Here is a 23,717-nt window from a genome sequence, read left to right as displayed (position 1 = left end):
TGTATTTCGACCCTTCCAGAGACTACGAGAAGGACTACACCCACATGATGAATATTCTAGATGATGGTCTCCAAGGGTTCAGCATTAGAGGTGGCCACATGCAGATCAGGAAACAAAGGAACAAGAAGATGGGTTTCGCGCATAAAACTTACTTCTGCTGCATCCATGTCCCAAAACCAAGCAAGAAGGATGGATTCTACATCCTCCATCTCATGATTGAGTTCAACACGGATCACCAAAAGCTTCGCATGACAAGCAGAAATGATGATCATATCCACAAGTGGCTAGAATCTCATGGAGAAGCGGATTATAAACTTAGAGATGACTTCTTTCGCATCCAAAGGGACATTGCGACGATCATCATGAAAGAAGTCGTCGATGAGAAGGGGATGTTCCACCACGGCCCTATATCGCGAGCTGACGTCCGAACTCGCATAGGCATGCAACGTCAAGACGTCATGTCGTTCAAGAAGCTAGGGTCCATCCTCGATGATATGGAAGGATGGAACTTCTAGTGATTTACGATGCCGATGATGATGATATGTGTCGGTTGAACTTGTATACTTTCTGTAGCGATGAAACTTTGTGATGTCCACGGTCCCTGCCGAACTTGCGTAACGCTACTTTGTTAGTTTGGGTACGATGACCTGCGTACCTCTAGTTAATTAGTTTGTGTACTGTATGTTGCATCTAGTTGCTAGCCCTTTCTTTTTCGTGTTGCTCTAATATATTTTGTTGCATATGATTGTACATCCTCTTGATGAAGATGCATCTCTAACAGGTACATAGTTTCTTGATGGCGAGATGGCAGTGCTATGTCGTGTAAAAAGGGAAGGTTCCGGGGGTGTACAACGAGTGGCCTGAGTGTCAGGCGCAAGTGAACGGGGTCTCGGGCGCCAGCCATAAAGGCTTCAAAAGCAGACAAGAAGGAGAAGCTAGTTACTTGAGGTTCACGCTAGCGCGAGAGAGGACTCGTAACCGCCGCCTCATGTACTGCATAGTTCTGCTCTCACTCATAGTGATAGCTCTTCTCGCGTATACCATTGTTTAGATGGATGACATTGTAGTTGCAAGTATTCGAGACTTGCATGTATCGCTATTTTCGAGATGATGATGAGATACCACTGTGTTGGATGATGATTATGATGAGACTATTTGTATCTATATGCTATGATTACATTTGTGGTCTCGCAGCCATTTGTATGCGTATCATGATCACATTTGTATCTGCTAAAGATTCTTGTATAAAGCCTGTTCAAATACAAAACAAATATGTAGAAAAAAATCAAAAACTACTAAAATTAGCAGTAGCGAGTGGAGAAAAGATAGCAGCAGCGTGACAGTAGCAGTAGCACGTCCAGACAAAGCGCGCTAGAGCTATTAGCAGTAGAGAGCTTCCACGCAGCACGCTACTGCTACACTTGTATAGCAGTAGCGTGGGCGCGCACGCGCTGCTGCTACGGGTTAGCTGTAGCGCCTTATTAGTAGCGCCGGTCCCCGCGCTACTGATATACCTAGAACCCGCGCTGCTACTAGGCTTTTCCCTAGTAGTGATGGGTCTTGTCCATCACATCATTCTCCTAATGATGTGATCTCGTTAATCAAATGACAACACATGTCTATGGTCAGGAAACTTAACCATCTTTGATTAACGAGCTAGTCAAGTAGAGGCATATTAGGGACACTTTGTTTTGTCTATGTATTCGCACATGTATCAAGTTTTTGGTTAATACAATTCTAGCATGAATAATAAACATTTATCATGATATAAGGAAATATAAATAACAACTTAATTATTGCCTCTAGGGCATATTTCCTTCAGTCTCCCACTTGCACTAGAGTCAATAATCTAGATTACATTGTAATGATTCTAACACCCATGGAGTCTTGGTGCTGATCATGTTTTGCTCGTGGAAGAGGCTTAGTCAAAGGGTCTGCAACATTCAGATCCGTATGTATTTTGCAAATCTCTATGTCTCCCTCCTTGACTTGATCGCGGATGGAGTTGAAGCGTCTCTTGATGTGTTTGGTTCTCTTGTGAAATCTGGATTCCTTCGCTAGGGCAATTGCTCCAGTATTGTCACAAAAGATTTTCATTGGACCCGGTGCACTAGGTATTACACCTAGATCGGATATGAACTCCTTCATCCAGACTCCTTCATTTGCTGCTTCCGAAGCAGCTATGTACTCTGCTTCACACGTAGATCCCGCCACAACGCTCTGCTTGGAACTGCACCAACTGATAGCTCCACCATTCAATATAAATACGTATCCGGTTTGCGACTTAGAGTCATCCAGATCAGTGTCAAAGCTAGCATCGACGTAACCATTTACGACAAGCTCTTTGTCACCTCCATAAACGAGAAACATATCCTTAGTCCTTTTCAGATATTTCAGGATGTTCTTGACCGTTGTCAAGTGATCCACTCCTAGATTATTTTGGTACCTCCCTGCTAAACTTATAGCAAGGCACACATCAGGTCTGGTACACAGCATTGCATACATGATAGAACCTATGGCTGAGGCATAGGGAATGACTTTCATTTTCTCTCTATCTTTTGTAGTGGTTGGGCATTGAGTCTGACTCAACTTCACACCTTGTAACACAGGCAAGAACCCTTTCTTTGACTGGTCCATTTTGAACTTCTTCAAAACTTTATCAAGGTCTGTGCTTTGTGAAAGTCCAATTAAGCGTCTTGATCTATCTCTATAGATCATGATGCCCAATATATAAGCAGCTTCACCGAGGTCTTTCATTGAAAAATTCTTATTCAAGTATCCTTTTATGCTATCCAGAAATTCTATATAATTTCCAATCAACAATATATCATCCACATATAATATTAGAAATGCTACAGAGCTCCCACTCACTTTCTTATAAATACAGGCTTCTCAAAAAGTCTGTATAAAGCCATATGCTTTGATCACACTATCAAAGCATATATTCCAACTCCGAGAGGCTTGCACCAGTCCATAAATGGATCGCTGGAGCTTGCACACTTTGTTAGCACCTTTAGGATTGACAAAACCTTCTGGTTGCATCATATACAACTCTTCTTTAAGATATCCATTAAGGAATGCAGTTTTGACATCCATTTGCCAAATTTCATAATCATAAAATGCGGCAATTGCTAACATGATTCGAACAGACATAAGCATCGCTACGGGTGAGAAGGTCTCATCGTAGTTAACTCCTTGAACTTGTTGAAAACCTTTCGCAACAAGTCGAGCTTTGTAGGCAGTAACATTACCGTCAGCGTCAGTGTTCTTCTTGAAGATCCACTTATTTTCTATGGCTTACCGATCATCGGGCAAGTCAACCAAAGTCCGTACTTTGTTCTCATACACGGATCCCATCTCAGATTTCATAGCCTCAAGCCATTTCACGGAATCTGGGCTCATCATCGCTTCCTCATAGTTCGTAGATTCGTCATGGTCTAACATGACTTCCAGAACAGGATTTCCGTACCACTCTGGTGCGGAACGACTCTGGTTGACCTACGAGGTTCGATAGTAACTTGATCTGAAGTTTCGTGATCATCATCATTAGCTTCCTCACTAATTGGTGTAGGCATCACTGGAACTGATTTCTGTGACGAACTACTTTCCAATTCGAGAGAAGGTACAACTACCTCATCAAGTTCTACTTTCCTCCCACTCACTTCTTTCGAGAGAAACTCCTTCTCTAGAAAGGATCCATTCTTAGCAACAAATATCTTGCCTTTGGATCTGTGATAGAAGGTGTACCCAATAGTTTCTTTTTGGTATCCTATGAAGACACATTTCTCCGATTTGATTTTGAGCTTATCAGGCTGAAGCTTTTTTACATAAGCATCGCAACCCCAAACTTTAAGAAACGACAGCTTAGGTTTCTTGCCAAACCATAGTTCATATGGTGTCGTCTCAACGGATTTAGATGGTGCCCTATTTAACGTGAATGCAGCTGTCTCTAAAGCATAACCCCAAAACGATAGTGGTAAATCGGTAAGAGACATCTTAGATAGCACCATATACAATAAAGTATGTTTACGACGTTCGGACACACCATTACGCTGTGGTGTTCTAGGTGGCCTGAGTTGTGAAACTATTCCACATTGTTTCAAATGAAGACCAAACTCGTAACTCAAATATTCGCCTGCACGACCAGATCGTAGAAACCTTATTTTCTTGTTACGATGATTTTCCACTTCACTCTGAAACTCTTTGAACCTTTCAAATGTTTCAGACTTGTGTTTCATTAAGTAGATATACCCATATCTGCTGAAATCATCTGTGAAGGTCAGAAAATAACGATACCCGCCGTGAGCCTCAACACTCATCGGACCGCATACATCAGTATGTATTATTTCCAATAAGTCAGTGGCTCACTCCATTGTACCGAGAACGGAGTCTTAGTCATCTTGCCCATGAGGCATGGTTCACAAGCATCAAGTGATTCATAATCAAGTGATCCCAAAAGTCCATCTGCATGGAGTTTCTTCATGCGCTTTACACCAATATGACCTAAACGGCAGTGTCACAAATAAGTTGCCCTATCATTATTTACTTTGCATCTTTTGGCATCAATATTATGAATATGTGTATTACTACAATCAAGATTCAACAAAAATAGACCACTCATCAAGGGTGCATGACCCTAAAAGATATTACTCATATAAAAAGAACAACCATTATTCTCTGATTTAAATGAATAACCGTCTCGCATCAAACAAGATCCAGATATAATGTTCATGCTCAACGCTGGCACCAAATAACAATTATTCAGGTCTAAAACTAATCCCGAAGGTAGATGTAGAGTTAGCGTGCCGACGGCGATCATATCGACCTTGGAACCATTTCTGACGCCAATATTCGTTTAATCCGTAGCCCCTATTTAGAGTTGCAAATATGAGCAACAGAACCAGTATCAAATACCCAGGCGCTACTACGAGCATTAGTAAGGTACACATCAATAACATGTATATCAAATATACCTTTCACTTTGCCATCCTTCTTATCCGCCAAATACTTGGGACAGTTCCGCTTCCAGTGACCAGTCCCTTTGCAGTAGAAGCACTCAGTTTCAGGCTTAGGTCTAGACTTGGGCTTCTTCCCAGGAGCAGCAACTTGCTTGCTATTCTTCTTGAAGTTCCCCTTCTTACCTTTGCCCTTTTTCGCAGCAACTTGCTTGCTATTCTTCTTGAAGTTCCCCTTCTTACCTTTGCCCTTTTTCTTGAAACTAGTGGTCTTGTTAACCATCAACACTTGATGCTCCTTCTAGATTTCTACCTCCGCAGCTTTAAGCGTCGCGAAGAGCTCGGGAATTGTCTTTTACATCCCTTGCATATTATAGTTCGTCACGAAGCCTTTATAGCTTGGTGGCAGTGATTGAAGAACTCTGTCAATAACACTATCATCCGGAAGATTAACTCCCAGCTGAGTCAAGTGGTTATGGTACCCAGACATTCTGAGTATGTGTTCACTGACAGAACTATTCTCCTCCATCTTGCAGCTAAAGAACTTGTTGGAGACTTCTTATCTCTCAACTCGGGCATTTGCTTGAAATATTAACTTCAACTCTTGGAACATCTCATATGCTCCATGACGTTCAAAACGTCTTTGAAGTCCTGGTTCTAAGCCGTAAAGCATGGCACACTGAACTATCGAGTAGTCATCAGCTTTGCTCTGCCAGACGTTCATAACATCTGGCGTTGCTCCTGCAGCGGGTTTGGCACCTAGCGGTGCTTCCAGGACGTAATTCTTTTGTGCAGCAATGAGGATAATCCTCAAGTAAAGAACCCAGTCCGTGTAATTGCTATCATCATGATAAATTTAAGTTCAATTAATCATATTACTAAAGAACTCCCACTTAGATAGACATCCCTCGAGTCATCTAGATGATCACACGATCAATATCAACTAAACCATGTCCGATCATCACGTGAGATGGAGTAGTTTTCAATGGTGAACATCTCTATGTTGATCATATCTACTATATGATTCAAATTCGACCTTTCGGTCTCAGTGTTCCGAGGCCATGTCTGTACATGCTAGGCTCGTCAAGTTTAACCCGAGTATTCCGCATGTGCAAAATTGTCTTGCACCCGTTGTATGTGAACATAGAGCTTATCACACCCGATCATCACGTGGTGTCTCGGCACGACAAACTGTTGCAACGGCGCATACTCAGGGAGAACACTTATACCTTGAAATTTAGTGAGGGATCATCTTATAATGCTACCGCCGTACTAAGCAAAATAAGATGCATAAAAGATAAACATCACATGCAATCAAAATAGGGATTTTTACATCTATGCCCCTGGTTCCTTAGCTCTACTCATTCATCCCCACGCTCTTAACTTTTGCTCAGTTTTCCCCACTCCCTTTGCTCGAAACCCTCAGAAGAGGTCACAACGGACGTCGCCGTCGGGTTAGTGCTTTGACCGTTAACTCTGACGAGTGGGGCCGCGTTGGGGGTGTAGCTGTTCGACCGTTGGGCCGTGGTTTCGTTGGGCCATCCCTTGCATTAAAACGCCTTCGCGCGCCACCACGACAGAAGCCTGTTATGCATGCACCCAACAAGCCTGCCTGCATGCATCGATGCACCGACCGAGCCTGCATGTGCTGATGCGGGCCGCCACGATGCACTGACCGAGCCGCTTTTGTGCACGCCAGCCGCCACGGATTCAGCGACGGTCGCTGCCGCTAGTTCCTCTCTTCTCGCACGCTTGTCTCCTCGATTTAGAGCATTGTTTTTTACGATAAGTTGTAGCCTTTTCGATCCAATCGCATCTGCACCCATTTTGCTACGACAAATAAATTGAACAAATATGTTGTGGCTGCATGCACTAGCTAGGTGGCTACATATTTGTGGCTTGTGTACAAAAAGAAGGGTTCGTTGTGGCTGCATGCACTAGGTGGTTACTAACAAAGTGAGCTCTCTAAGAAAACAATCAACAAACATGTAGATAGGGCCAACAAGCCCATAGCACGATCACATAGTTGAAACTAGGAAGAACTTCATAATAGAATAGATAGAAAACTTAATAATATAACTTGATAAAAGGGCCAACAAGCCGATAGCATCTCCAACATAGTTCAATTACAACTTAACATAACATAGATTCAAAAAAAGAAAAATAGATAGAGGGTTTAGAACCCTAGACGCCGCCTTCTCCACCTCGCTCCTCCTCCGGGCGCCCTTCACTGCTGCTCCGGGGCGTTGTCGATGGGGTACGGAAGAGTGTGCATGCGGGATGCGGTGGGGAAGATGTTGGTGTACTCCGTGAACATGTTGTGGGTGGTGAAAGCGATGAACTCGTAGCCACACCAAAACACCCGGTTGAGGAGGTAGAAGGCGTCGAATGTGTTGGTGAAGTGGGCAAGGAGAGCAACAACCACCCTGTTTTGGATGTCCTCGACACGGAACATCCTTGGAGATCCCCGCGGGAGCTGGTGGTAGCCGGACGCGAGGAAGAACTCGATGAAGTTCCTTGCGGTCCTCCACCTTGAGATTGCCCACACATGAAGTGTGCGCTCAACGTACACGCCAGGAGGGTAGAGCCTCTCCGGCACAGTGGGTTGGAAGTGGTAGGTTGGTCCGGTGTACTACATGGCTGAGGATGTGCTAGAAGAAGGAGAAGTGGTCGAAGAGCAAGAAGGGCAGATGGCAGAGAGGATGGGACATGGATGAGGGATGGCAAAGGCAGAGGGTGGCTTAAATAGCCGTAGTGCTACGTGTTATCTGGCTGTGGCAATAACGGGGTCAAATGTGAAGTAACCCATTTTCAAACCCACCGTAGCATCGGGAGTGTACACGCGTGGGAAACGGTGGTTTGAAAAAAGAAGAAAAAGAAGCTAATTGCACGCGTGGGAATCCGTGGTCATATATATTATATGAACAAAAAGAGACAATTTTTGAATAGTTTGTGGCCATTTTGCATGAGAAAAATAAATTTGGCCCTTAAAAATTTGGTCATTTGCTACGCAATGTCAATTGATTTCAAATGATGCAAAAATCAGAGCAAACGATGCAAAAAACAGAGCCATCACGTTCACAAAAAATAGAGCAAACGATGCAAAAAAACGACGCAATTCGACGGCCCAACCAGAGCTTGGTTTCCTTTTGGGCCCAATAACAACATTTTTTCGCGGAGACAGTGGTGGGCGAGCAGCCGAGCACAACCAATAGGATCGCCTCTCGTGGATCGACCCACGATCCAACAATGCGGAGCCGTCCTTGTGATCCAATGTAACATCCCAAATTTCCAATTTGGTATGTTATACATAGATCATCATTGCATATCATGTTTTATTGCATTTTGACAAATCCTCGATAAATCCTAAGCAACTCAAGGACCCTCGGAGAGAGTTGGGGATTTTCTCGAATTTTCATATTTGATTTTTATCAAATAATAAGACGAGGATTTTGGTTTTAATTATTTTCTCTCCGGAAAAATATTTCATTCTTAAAATAAACGAGAGGAGAAAATATGACTTCTCCAAAACAATTGAAATACTGGAGGAAAAGTGTTAAAATCATTATTTGGAATTATTTGGATTTTATTTGCAATTTTTATTGCATTTAAAAATATGCATGTTTTCAAAATATTTATTTTGGATTTTAAAAATGTTCACCCTATTCTAGATTTTCTAACTAGACGGGGAAATTTTATTTCATCTTTTTCTGATTTGTATTTATTTTTCTACGCAATTTTCTTCGTGAAACTTATTTAAAAAAAAAACCCCGCGCCCGACTGGGCCGAGGCCCAGCCGAGCCAGGCCGCCGCCGCACGCCGCCCGCCGCCGCCGGAGTCCGGCTCGGACACGCCGGAGCCGCGCCTTGCCCCCTCCTCCAAGCACCCCTCCCCCCCCCTCTCATATATACCCCCGCCCCCTCTCCCTCTTCCCCCGAACGCCGCCGCCGCCGCACCCGCCGCCGCACCCCGCCGCCCGCACGCGCTGCGCCGCCGCCGCCGCCGCACCCCGCCGCCCCGAGCACCCCCGAGCCCCGCCGCCCTCGCCGCCCCTCGCCGGAGCTAGCCGGAGCCCCGCCGGAGCTCTACCCCGACGAGGTAGACCTCGCCCCGTTTGCCGGTTTTTTAAAAAAAAAACCCTTCGTTTTAAAAAAAACCCTAGATCGGTTTTTTTTCGGTTTTCTTATTTTACGAGCGTTCACCGAACCGTTCGTTTTAACGAACGCGTTCGTCGGTTTTTCTCTGGTCCGTTATTTAACCGTTCGTCCGTTTTTCTTTTTCAGCGGATTTTTCTCGTTATTTTCTCAGATTCGATTTCTGATCGAATCTTCGTTTTTGTTTAACTTCTCGCTCGTTTATCGGAATCAGGCGATTCAAGCGCCTAGAGTTTCGTCTCGAAATTCTCTTTCCGTTTAACCTACTCAAACAAGTTTTTGCTACAGTAAAATTTGACCTAGATCCAGATTAGCAAACGAAGTTTCTTTCTTCCGCCGTTTGACTTTCGTTGCTTCTTTCGAGTTGATTCTTTTTGCAAACCGGAGTTCTTAAGTTGAACTTTCTGGTTGGATCTTTCATTCGAGTTTTACCTGTGCATTAGTTGAGTACTGATTGTATGCTTGTCTGTTTGCGATACAGTACCCGGAGTGTGCCGCTTGTTATTCGAATCGCTAGGTTTTGCGGATCATCAGCAAGGCAAGTAACACTTTGATCATACCCCGTTCATACCCAGTTTTTATTGCATTAGATCTTCTCCTTCAAACACATTGCATGATTAGGATCTAATAAACTGTGGGTATTGGGAAGTAGTTGAGGGGTAGTACCTATTACCTGTTTTCTATCAAACCCTTGGGAGTTACTTCTACGTTGCTTTTATTATTGCCATGCTATGCTCGTAGACGTGGATTGGGTTTGAGTGAAATTCATGACAGATGTGAGATTGTTAATTAATGGTTTACTTAAGGTGGCAACTTAAACTCACATCTGGGTGGATTGAGGTACCTGGGTATTCCAGGATTGCCTGTTTTTCTTTTGGACCGCCACCCAGGTTCAAAGGGATCATGAGATTTTTCATGCTAGAAACTTCCGTGTGCAGCCGCAAGCTATTATGGGCTCTAGCATAGTTGACTAAGTTGTGTGAACTCTTACAGTGGTAGACTAGCAGATGTAGGGGAAAGTAGGTGTAACGGTCTACCCATACGTAAGGTGCAAACACTTCTGAAAGACTGTGTCTTGGTCATCCGTTACTCAAACACCATGTAGTGCCAGTAATCCAACGGAGGAGATCAAGTCTTGTGGGAAAAGTGCACAAACCTCTGTAGAGTGTACAAACTGATCATGATTAGCCGTGTCCCCGGTTATGGACAACTTGAGTATCTAGTACTTGGATTATCATGTGAATCTCAACACTATGTTACTTCTAATTAATTTTGTTGGGTTATTGATGACTTTTTAATTGGGATTGAGATGCTGTCAACCATCTCAATGTTTCACAACCACCATGATAGTTAAATAAAGTTATTCCTTTTGAAGTAGGATAAAATTGGCTTTTCGCAAAACTGTAACCATAGAGCTTTCCACCAGCCATATATGCATGTAGTATAGCATTATTATTTTTCATTGTGTAGGAGATATGCCCTAGAGGCAATAATAAATGATATTATTTATCTCCGAGTTCATAATTATGTTTATGTTCCATGCTATAACTGCTATGGTTCTCGAGTCTGCAATAACCACGAGGCTCGGAGGAAGACTCATATGCACGTGTGGAATAATAAACGGTAAAATGTATTCCTAGTCTGGCCTCTAAGACTAGCTCAAGTGTTGCATGATGGTTATGTTTTCCTGATCATGGGCATGTCTATGTCAGCAACCTTGAGGGCATAATGTTAAGAGAACATTTGTGTTGAATCGACCCGGCATGATGTTATGCTATGAGATTCATTCGTCACAAGTTTATTGGTACATAACACAGAGACGGTTAACGTTTGCATGATTCCTTAGACCATGAGAGTATCGAGTTTCTTCATGCTTGCTTCATGAACTTTGGGGTTTGTTAAACGTCATCCGTAAATGGGTGGCTATTACGGCGGCTTACGGGTTCATGGAAAAGTGTGTCAAGTAACTTGATAGCTCAAGATTGGGATTTGCTCCTCCGACGATGGAGAGATATCTCTGGGCCCTCTCGGTGTTACGGTATCCATCATCGTCTGGCCAGACACTTTGTGATTTGATCACGGGGATGCCGGAACACGATAACGAGAAAAGAGAACAATACCGGTAACGAGGTAACTAGCATAGTGGACAAGTTGTTGATCCACGGGAATGCCAACATGTCTCACCTCGGGTATTTGTAACATATCGCGAAGCAACAGGAATAGCACACGGCAACTGGAGGTTCACTCGAATATTTATTCGTGTGGGTATAGGGGTCAATATGGGTGTCCACGGCTCCGATGTTGATCATTGATCGGAAGGGGTTCCGGGTCATGTCTATACTTCACCGAACCTATAGGGTCACACACTTAAGGGTCATCTATCTGCTGAATACTAGACAGGGAGTCTGAGAGAAAATCACCGAAAAAGTTTCGGACACCGAAAAGTTTCGGACAGCGGAATCGTACCGCAGAGAGAGGTCATCGGATAAGTTTCGATGATACCGAAAAGTTGTTTCGGGATACACCATTAAGTCAAATTGGTTTCGGCACATGCCTGATAATTCTTGGAGGATGCCAGAATCATTCTGGAAGCTTTTTGGAATTTTCTGAGATAAAAACCGGAAATGTTCTGGAGCTGCCGGAGCCACTTCAGATGCGTTTCGCAGATGAAAATCACTAAAACCGGAATTGTTTCGGAACGCGTTGAAAATCATTTTAGTGGGTACTGGAAATGTTCTTAGCCCACATAAATATTTTCAGTTCGATCAGACGCTGAAAAATGTCGTCGTGAATAGTGAAAATCAGCTTTATGGTTACTTTATGGAAAGCCACCTTTTGGGGCTTTGCTCCAAAAGATCTTGGGGATGACATGGATGGATAGGAGCCATTTTTTGGGCCCCTCATGAGGGTGTGGCCGGCCACATGGGGTATCCCCCCTTGGGGACCCTCTTGTTCCTTGGTTTCACTCCTAGGTCCTTGTGGAAGGACTTCATTCATGTGCATTTTGGGTTTTTTGTGAAACTACCCTACCCCCTTGGGATTTCCTATAAATAGAGGTGGAGGGGCAGCCCTCCACACTCATCCCTTGCTCTCATACACATGCCATGCATTATCTGGCTTCTTCTCTCCCTCCCACGAAAAGAGTTTCGTAGAGCCGTAAGGCTGTCTGGGTTCCGGCAGGAACTAGTTCTGGACGGCGAAGCCCTGCCGGATAGATGACACCGTATGTGTGCAACTCTGTAGAGAGATCGTAGTTTCGGTCTTAGTTCGTGAGTGCCTCCCGAAGGGCTGTCCGTGTGACCGTCCGAGTTTCGAAGGTCCTCCCGAAGGGCTGTCCGAGTGACCGTTCGAGTTTCGAAGGTCCTCCCGAAGGGCTGTCCGCGACACCGTCCGGGGGGCTGTTCGACCGCCTCCTGGAGGGCTGTCTGAGGAGCAGATGAGGGTATACATCCTCGCGGTTGGGAGGTTGTAAATCCTAGCTGCGGGGATCTGCACCGCCGATCGTCATCGACTCTACTTCCCGCTGCACTACGAGTCGGTAACGAAAAAGATCAAACCATGTATGCAGTCTCCATAGTGGTCCTGGGCTGGTGCGTAGGTCGGAAAATTTTTGTTTTCTGCTGCGTTCCCCTACAGTGGCATCAAGAGCCGTGCTATGCGTAGATGCAGGTTTCGATCTAGAATACATGGAGATGTATGCGTATTGCATAATATAATTAGGTAGTAGATGAGATCTATTGCTGAAAATTATTTATGCGGGTGACAGATGAAATCTGTTACCCGAGGTTCTTGTTGCTTCCCTAGAATTTGCGTTTGCTCAATCTCGAGACAGCATGGTGGAATTTGACAAAGTTCTGGCAATCCGTGATCCTGATTGATCATGGAAGTGCTATCAGTTCTTTGGGTTCTGCCGTAGTCAAAAGAAAGATGAAATTCGCAGATGAAAGGGCATTGCAGATATTATCTGCATGGGGGTCATGCGTATGACGAAGTTTAGTATGGGGCTCGAGATTTAATTATCTCGTGTTTCATACACCCCGAGATGTTAATGTAGCAACTTGAATAATCATACTTGATGATAAAACGTTGGTAGCTGCGGTTTAAGTCAAAACCTTAGAAGCCACGTAAAATAAAATTTTGCATAAACCTATTAGAGGCGTCTAACTTGGTTTTGCAGGATGTGCATGTGATGTGGTATAGCAGTGCTCATACTAATTCGATTATGTATGAGATGACTATATGATGTAATTTGATTAACATGACCTGCGTGTCATGATTCGGCATGATGGCTGGAGCCATATGATTGCACTTTAATGACCTGCGTGTCAACCTTGTTGTAATGCATTATTTTGTTAGCTATAGAGATAGCAATATTATCTGGTGCATCAACAAGGTGGTGGCAATCTTCGCGAAGGTGAACACCGACGCGAATGCCGAAGACGAAGAAATGAAATACTTCTCCGTCAGAAAGGGCTATACCATATCATGCTATTATGAATTGCCTGAGATGTTTATCCCTTATGATGCACCCTTCTTGATTGCGCGGTAGTCGCTTTTATTAGGGTGATCTCTCACTTAAAATATCAAGTAGTTAGTGTTCTCCCAAGTGTAGCACCGTCACGGCACCTATCTTTTCGGGGTGCGCCATGGATGCATGGGTACGAACGACTAGAGAAGTGTGAGGCGGGTGAGGTCAGACCTCGCAGCAAGATCACTTGGTTGTCTTGACGTTCATGGCAGGATCGTCCTGAGCTCGGAACACATGCATCGAAAGATGAGCAAGAGTCACATAGAGATGTGATCGGCAAGTTGGCCTACCGATTAAAATTCCCGTTATGAGATGATGATTCTATGGCGATGAATTGAAGTCTGGATCTTGTATCACTCAAAATTAATTGTGAGAGATATTGATTTGAGTGGGAGCGCACTGTTGAATTAACATGTTTAATTCTCAGTGCAATTAATTATGAACACTGTCTAAGTGTTTCTTGCAAAATAGTTGTAGAATAATGGTTCGCGTTTCCACCTTCCCTATTAAAATTGAATAACTGTTAAATATCTGGTTAAAACTTTACGATTGGTAACGTAATATGAGGATTGTCCTCAAAAGTGCCGAGAAGGACTTTGTCCTATCGCATGCTTTCCGTATCCTCCCGCTAAAGCTATGGATCATGTGACTCTCGTCCTTTGATCCAAAAGCTATAATTCCGTTTCAGTCAAGTGGAATATGTTTGCTTCCATGAAACCCAAACTTCGAAAGTTGGGATAGTTATATGATATTCATGGAACTGAAAATTATTTTCAGATACAAACAAAGCAATGTTTGTTTGCAAGTATTAGTAAAAGTGTTTACTATGCATTTGACTGTTGGGAAAGGGATCCAGAAGAACGCCTGTCATATAATGAAAGGTGAATAAAACAACAACTTAAAGATAAAGGAAGTGTCCAAAGGGTGTTAGTATGACTTACACGCCTAGGAAGTCCGGGGCTAATGCCACTCTTAAGTTGGGTGCTTCTTCTGAGAGTAGGAGAAATACTAAAAGTTAAACTGCTAGAAGTATAAAGGCAAAAGGAAAGAAGACTGGAATATCTAGCTCATGTATGAATGTCATACAAGTTTTTGATGTATAGAAGGCTGGTCAAAGATATAGTTCTTGCGAATTATGGTTAAACATGTTAATCACTAATTCTTGGGTATTGTGAGTTCATCACAAAAATGCCCGCTCGATTGCAGTCTGTTGCAACTCGATGTAAGAACTACTATGGCATGAAAGACTAGCTAGAAATGAGGTTAAGGTATACACATGGAACATAGTAAATGTTACTATACCTTCCATCGGTGTATTGCCGTCTGTATTTATTTTCATAATTCATTTAGAGTTTTACAAACTCTATCCCATTGCATAAGGCATCTTGCAAGAAGGTTGTTCATAAGAGAACTTTTTATGTTCGATGTTATGAATAACACAAGGGCCATACTTTCATTATGAATGAGATGTATGTTATGAATATTGATAATAATACAATACCTCTGGGTTTACTTTTCATAATTCATTTTAGAGTTTCATACACTCTAGCCCATTGCACAATGTTTGTTGCAAAAGAGTTGTTCATAAAAACAACAATTGTTGTTAAGTATTATGAATAACATAAGGGCCATACTTCCATCATCGATGGGACGTATGTTATGAATATTGAGGGTAATATGATACATCCATAACACTGACGCTAAATGTCGCAAGACTAAAAGAATACCACACAAGTGTGGCACTACATTTGGTCACATTGGAGAAACCCGCATGGAAAATTCCATTATGATGGATTTTGAAGTCTTTTTGATTTTGAATCATCTGACACTTGCAACTTTCCTCCGAAAAGTGAAGTGACTAAAATACCGTTCACAGGCCATAAGGAACGAACAACAAACTTATTAGTGATCATACATTTGATGTGTGTAGTCCGATAAGTGTTGTTAGTGGTGGATTTATTTATCTTCAGAAATGACTCAAGTAGATATATGGATATTTACTTGATGAGACGTAAGTCTGGATCTTTTGAAATCATTCGAAAGGTTCTCAAAAATGAAGTAGAAGTTATTGTAACAAGAAAATTATGTTTCTGCAATTTGATTGCACAAAGGAATATTTGAGTTACATGTTTAGCGAATGTCTGATGAGTTGTGAAAGGGGTTTCATAACTTGCACCTCCCGGAACACCACTGCAAGTGGAAAGTCCGTGGAGATGTAATCAAACCATTTATGACATGGTAAGGTCAAAGATGACATAAATAAATTTGCCATTATCCCTTTTAAAGTGATGCTTTAGAGACTGCGGCTTTTACACTGAAAAGAGTTACATCGGGTCTGTTGAAATGAAGCCATGGTATGGTACGCCCAACCATGTTATATCTTTTCTTAACATTTGGAATATGGGGCTTGTGTAAAAGGTTACAAACCTATTCCAAATCAGACAAGTGCTACTTTGTAGGTTATACCAAAATGTTGGGTATTCCTCCCTCACTATACCGAGGCAAATAGTTTTGCCGCGAAACGGTGTGCTTTTAAAGAGAATGGTTCTTTCAAAAAGGTGAGTGGGAGAATAGTGCAACTCGACGAGATAAACAGTATCTAAGTCATCAGATCAAAGGAAAGAGACCTTGGAAGTAATTCCAGAGTTTCCTACTGCGACTGATACGGAAGTCTCTACAATAAAATGTATGAACTTCGGTCGAACTTGCAGCTGAACCACGTAGGCAAGGCTCGTGCAAACCTCTCAGGTGCGCAAACGAGATATTGTTGTTAGACAACATTATACCTACGATACACAAGGAAGCGTTGATGGGCCCTGACTCCGGAATTGGCTAAATGCCAATACAACCCAAGTTAGTTTCCATATAAGTGATTCAAGATTAAAACCTTGATACACCTTTCGGAAGACTTAGAGTCTAACGAATATTTATGGAACTTAAAACTGATATGGATAAAAATGTTTTATCCATAAAGCTCGACTTGTTGAAATAACAAGTTCAAGAGTTGACTACGATGAGGTTGTTTTCATCGTAGCGATGCTTAAAGTCGGTTCGGGTTGAACTAGCAATTAATACATATTTCAATCATGAGATATGAAACATGGATGATAAAAGGATTTCCATCTGATGGAAATGAAAGCTAGGACTTGTATATGATACAGTCCAAAGTAACTTGTCGATCCAGAGGATGCTAGTAGGTATGCAAACTTCAGAGTTCCAGCAATGGACAGAAGAGAGCAAAATGGAGTTGGAATCTTCGTGTTTTGATGAAATGGTCAAAGGGGTTTTGACTTCATCAATGGGTAACGAAGATGCTTGTAATTCAAGAAAGTAAGTGGGAGCGTAATAATATTTCTAAAAACCTTATGTGCTTGGCACATTGGTAATTGGAAATAAATTTCTTGACACGAATTAGGACTTCATTTGAAAATAGTTTTTCGATGAAGTGCTTAGGCTAAATAGCCTCAATATTAGGCATGATGATCTATGGAGATAGATTTACCTAATGGGGCTAAGCAATGAATACATATTGACAAGATGCTAAAACCTTTTAGCATTTAAAACGCCAAGGAGTGATTCTTGCCAAAGTCACATGGAAGGAGTTTTTGCAAGACTCGGTGTCCCAAAACACTGATGAGTAAAATACATGATGCAGATTCCACACACTTTTGTGGTTGGATTAATCATGTATTCCATGGTATGTAGAACAACCAGATATGTCCGATACTCCCAAGGTGTTGCGAGTATGGATACTAAAGTGATCAAAGTACTGATCGTGGGACAACAGTGAAAGATGTCATTGAGTACTAGAGTAAGTACTGATGATATGTTTTCTTGCAAGCGGAGATCATGAAGAGTTCGTTGTAAAATGTTACATCGATAGTCTTCATCTTTTCACCGTGCGATTTTCGATTTAAGTTAAGGGTTTTGTGTAACACACAATGTGGTGGCACAGTTAGTTGGAACTTGTTCAAACTAGTTACTGTGGCGAATTCTATAACAAGGGCTAAGTATGTTGACGCTTTAGAAGCGACAAAGAAGATGTTGAATCATATAGTTCATTCATGAACTTAGTATAGTTCCAAGATGGCTTTTGACAATGGGACACTACTGCAGGTAGTTGCTCCATAACTCAGTCTGAGGAATCCAGGTTCGACCTGTGATTCACATACATACAAAGCCAAGTCCACACAAAATATGAATTTTTGTGAAAACGTGAAAACGCGAGGACATGCAAAGATACACACGGAACTGAAGTCGTCAGATCCGTTGGACATCAGGCTATACCACAAGCGAAGCATATTTACACCGGTGTGCCACAGGTGTAAAGTGCATTAGCATTAACTAGATTATTGACTCTAGTGCAAGTGGGAGTCTGTAGGAGATATGCCCTAGAGGCAATAATAAATGATATTATTTATCTCCGAGTTCATAATTATGTTTATGTTCCATGCTATAACTGCTATGGTTCTCGAGTCTGCAATAACCACGAGGCTCGGAGGAAGACTCATATGCACGTGTGGAATAATAAACGGTAAAATGTATTCCTAGTCTGGCCTCTAAGACTAGCTCAAGTGTTGCATGATGGTTATGTTTTCCTGATCATGGGCATGTCTATGTCAGCAACCTTGAGGGCATAATGTTAAGAGAACATTTGTGTTGAATCGACCCGGCATGATGTTATGCTATGAGATTCATTCGTCACAAGTTTATTGGTACATAACACAGAGATGGTTAACGTTTGCATGATTCCTTAGACCATGAGAGTATCGAGTTTCTTCATGCTTGCTTCATGAACTTTGGGGTTTGTTAAACGTCATCCGTAAATGGGTGGCTATTACGGCGGCTTACGGGTTCATGGAAAAGTGTGTCAAGTAACTTGATAGCTCAAGATTGGGATTTGCTCCTCCGACGATGGAGAGATATCTCTGGGCCCTCTCGGTGTTACGGTATCCATCATCGTCTGGCCAGACACTTTGTGATTTGATCACGGGGATGCCGGAACACGATAACGAGAAAAGAGAACAATACCGGTAACGAGGTAACTAGCATAGTGGACAAGTTGTTGATCCACGGGAATGCCAACATGTCTCACCTCGGGTATTTGTAACATATCGCGAAGCAACAGGAATAGCACACGGCAACTGGAGGTTCACTCGAATATTTATTCGTGTGGGTATAGGGGTCAATATGGGTGTCCACGGCTCCGATGTTGATCATTGATCGGAAGGGGTTCCGGGTCATGTCTATACTTCACCGAACCTATAGGGTCACACACTTAAGGGTCATCTATCTGCTGAATACTAGACAGGGAGTCTGAGAGAAAATCACCGAAAAAGTTTCGGACACCGAAAAGTTTCGGACAGCGGAATCGTACCGCAGAGAGAGGTCATCGGATAAGTTTCGATGATACCGAAAAGTTGTTTCGGGATACACCATTAAGTCAAATTGGTTTCGGCACATGCCTGATAATTCTTGGAGGATGCCAGAATCATTCTGGAAGCTTTTTGGAATTTTCTGAGATAAAAACCGGAAATGTTCTGGAGCTGCCGGAGCCACTTCAGATGCGTTTCGCAGATGAAAATCACTAAAACCGGAATTGTTTCGGAACGCGTTGAAAATCATTTTAGTGGGTACTGGAAATGTTCTTAGCCCACATAAATATTTTCAGTTCGATCAGACGCTGAAAAATGTCGTCGTGAATAGTGAAAATCAGCTTTATGGTTACTTTATGGAAAGCCACCTTTTGGGGCTTTGCTCCAAAAGATCTTGGGGATGACATGGATGGATAGGAGCCATTTTTTGGGCCCCTCATGAGGGTGTGGCCGGCCACATGGGGTATCCCCCCTTGGGGACCCTCTTGTTCCTTGGTTTCACTCCTAGGTCCTTGTGGAAGGACTTCATTCATGTGCATTTTGGGTTTTTTGTGAAACTACCCTACCCCCTTGGGATTTCCTATAAATAGAGGTGGAGGGGCAGCCCTCCACACTCATCCCTTGCTCTCATACACATGCCATGCATTATCTGGCTTCTTCTCTCCCTCCCACGAAAAGAGTTTCGTAGAGCCGTAAGGCTGTCTGGGTTCCGGCAGGAACTAGTTCTGGACGGCGAAGCCCTGCCGGATAGATGACACCGTATGTGTGCAACTCTGTAGAGAGATCGTAGTTTCGGTCTTAGTTCGTGAGTGCCTCCCGAAGGGCTGTCCGTGTGACCGTCCGAGTTTCGAAGGTCCTCCCGAAGGGCTGTCCGAGTGACCGTTCGAGTTTCGAAGGTCCTCCCAAAGGGCTGTCCGCGACACCGTCCGGGGGGCTGTTCGACCGCCTCCTGGAGGGCTGTCTGAGGAGCAGATGAGGGTATACATCCTCGCGGTTGGGAGGTTGTAAATCCTAGCTGCGGGGATCTGCACCGCCGATCGTCATCGACTCTACTTCCCGCTGCACTACGAGTCGGTAACGAAAAAGATCAAACCATGTATGCAGTCTCCATAGTGGTCCTGGGCTGGTGCGTAGGTCGGAAATTTTTTGTTTTCTGCTGCGTTCCCCTACACATTGCTCTCTATGTGTTACATTGCCAGCATATTCTATGTGCTGACCCGTTTTCGGGCTGCAACGTTTCATGTTGCAGACTTTTCAGATGACGAGTAAGGTGCCTTAGGTCGTGGTCTTATACTCAGTGATGCCGCTGGAGTTGATGGACTCACTTATCTTCCAAGTCTTCCGCTGTTATCGTTATTAGATGGCCTTAAGCCATGTTTATCATACTTAATCTCTTTGGAGATATTCGATGTAATAAGTGTGTGATTGCTACTCTGTTATAAATCCTCCATTTGTACTGTGCGTGTCAGCATTACTGATCCAGGGATGACACTGGTGCACAGCAGCACAGGCCATTTGAGGTCTGGTCGCTACATCCAATGTCACGGAGCCTGCATGCAGCCAGCCCACCTAATTCCTTCTAGAAGGCCAGATCTGAGGGTTGTCGCTTGGCGCGAGGGTATGATCGGACGGCTGACGTTAGGAGCTAGGGTTAGGCAAAACCCCGTGGGGTTTAGAGGGGTTTTGAGCTAGTCAACGGGGTTTCAAAGGCTTTGACTGAGCATAACTAATTTTAAAAAAATCGAAAAATATGAAACCTTCGCCATTCGTCGTTTTATTAGACAAACTGACGAGGAAAAATACTAAACTTGGTTTATGGTCATTTTCATGAAAAAAAAACCTAGCTGGCACGATCGAGGTCAAATGAGCACCATTAATTTTAAAAAAATCAGAAAAATATAAAACCTGCGCACAATGTTGTCTTATATGACATGTTACCAACCAAAAATCATAAACTTGATCTATGGTCATTTTCATGAGAAAACCTTCACACATATGAGCTATCATGTACATGATTTCATAGAGTTCAAGGAGAGGAGGTAGTGTTACCTTCTATTTTTGAAATTTTTTAAAAATATCAAAAAAATCACCAAAGCTTTATTTTAAAGTGAATAAGAAGGATCTGAAGTTAGTTTTCCATTTTTCATATTTCAAAACGTGTTTTATTTTAAAGTGAATAAGAAGGATCTGAAGTTAGTTTTCCATTTTCATATTTCAAAACGTGTTTTTAATAGTTTCTATATTAAAGCATATGTTTTCAAAAGAAAATGTAAAAATATGAAGATTAATTCAAAAAATAGTGAGACTTCGAATCTACACTATGGAAAGTGAATATTGTTAATAAAAAAACATTTGGCTCATTTAGAATAGGTCCAAAAAACTTGATTATAAATGGGCTGTTTACCCTAGCCTGGGAGCTCATTTGGAGCACATTTCTCAAATTCAAATTTATTTGACCTCCTCTAAATCACTTCAAATTTTGCACACATGATCTCCTACACAAACATAGATAGTTTGCCAAGGTTTTACTTGTTTTTGCATTTTCTTGAATTTGTACTGTCCAGGTTTGCTAAGGTTTACATGGTCTCATTTGGAGCATGCATTTGATTTCCTACACAACATGTGGATCATTGCAGCACCTAAAATCATACTTCACAACATCTAAACATAACTAATCATAGATTCAGGACAGACAAATATGCCACAGGAAAATTTAAGGACAGACAAATATAGGTAGCAACCAGATTACTAGCATAACCAACGAGATTCAGTACAACAAACCATAACCAACGAGATTCAGTTCAACAAACCAAAAGTAACCCAACAGATAAACTTAAAGGTTCAGTTCACAGCATCACATCATCGATCACATCACGCCGGAGTCAGGGCCTTCGCGAGGGCGGCATGCTGCCCCTGATCATGTAGTCCTCCCCGCGAATCGCTACATCCTCAGCATGAGACAGAAGGTGATCGAAGCGGCCATCCCTTGGCTTTGGCTTGGTGGTGCAGTAGGGGCAGTGCCACTTCTTGAACTTGCGGTTGTAGAAGGAAGCAACTCCCTTGGCCTTGATCTTCGCCACCTCCTTGGATGTGAGGGATGCGACGTTGGCCTTGTACACATCATCTCCAGAATCATACTGCACACATGAATGAATTGCATTAATACATTATAGATTCATATACACCATGTCAAAGGAACTAAATGAACAAGGGATAGGCTTACCTCATATTCAGAATCGTCACTAAACGCCCCCTCGTGCGGGTCGTAGTCGGCCAGCTTCCTCTTTCTCTCCCCCCCCCAACCATCATCCTCCTGAATATACAATTACATCCATCACTAGTAGCCAATTTAAAATTTAGATATGCACACATGACACATTGATCATAGGGCTAATATACTCCCAATATCAGAAATGTTTTAGAAGTGGGGTTTTTTATTTCTGTGCCTCTTAGCTCTATGCATTCAAAACCCACATCCATCACTAGTATATCAATGTATTAGATTTGTACACACATTGATCAAAACCCCCAATATGACATTCAAACAACACATTGATCATTGGTCATGCACACACATTGAAGAACAGAGCTAATATAACTACACATTGTGGAAAAATTTATATACTAATGAATCAAATCTTCTTAATCAATGGATTCCATTTGGGCATATGACATTCAAAACCCCAATCTGAGTAGCATTCAAAAACAAATCTAATAGGGACCCAATCTAAGGCAACGAATCTGAGTAGCATTAAAAACCCCAATTTGTGAGCACTAGAAACAAATCTAATAAGCATCATAGCATTAAAAACCCCAATCTGTTCACAACATCTAGCATTTTTGCAACGAATTTATCCAAATCTAAAAACCCCAATCATTGTAGCACCTAAAATCATAGTTCGCAACATCTAGCATTTTTGCAAAGAATTTATCCAACAAACCCTAGTCCAAAAACCCCCACCCCCCAACCCATACAAAAAACCCTGGCCCATCCGTCAAACCAACTACTCTAACCATCTGAACTACCGTATGAATCACAATCTAACCAATGCAACTAGGGAGCAACTAACTCTACAAGCTAAGCAAGTGCAAATACTTGCCCCTCCACGACAGGCGGCGCATCGGGGTATCGGGATGGACTGTGCCGCTCGACGCCGTCACCTTGTGCAGCGGTTGCGAGTTTTCCCGCACCGCCGTGGACGCCGCCGACATCCGCGGTCACCACGCCCTGACCCTGCAGCTCCACCACATCTCCGGCCGCTGCGCCGGCGTCGCCACGAGCGTCGGCCATCTGACAGATGGTGGCGATGAAGGTGAAGAAGATGATGCGGTGGGGGAGAGCGAGACGGTGCGGTGGAGGCAGTGGAGGAGAGTGAAACGATGCCGGTGGGGGAGAGGAAGACGATGCGTCGCGGAGGGGATTTGGGGGAAAATGGTAGGGGCGATGGAGGTGGTTGCCCCTCTTTATATGATGGGACGTTTCAGGCATGTCCATGGACACGTGCTACCCCATGACCGCGGTCTTGCATGCGCCCACGTATACGCGGCCCCACTCGTCAGCTAACGGTTGAAGGCATTGACCCGACGGCAATGTCCGTTATAACCTGTTCTGAGGGTTTCGGGCAAGGGAGTGGAGAAAAGTGAGCAAAAGTTAACAGCGTGGGGATGAATGAGTAGAGCTAAGGAACCAGGGGCACCGAAATAA

The sequence above is a fragment of the Triticum aestivum genome, chromosome 5D, assembly GCF_018294505.1.
Source record: "Triticum aestivum cultivar Chinese Spring chromosome 5D, IWGSC CS RefSeq v2.1, whole genome shotgun sequence".
Taxonomy (NCBI): Eukaryota; Viridiplantae; Streptophyta; class Magnoliopsida; order Poales; family Poaceae; genus Triticum; species Triticum aestivum.
This window is presented reverse-complemented; position numbering follows the sequence as displayed.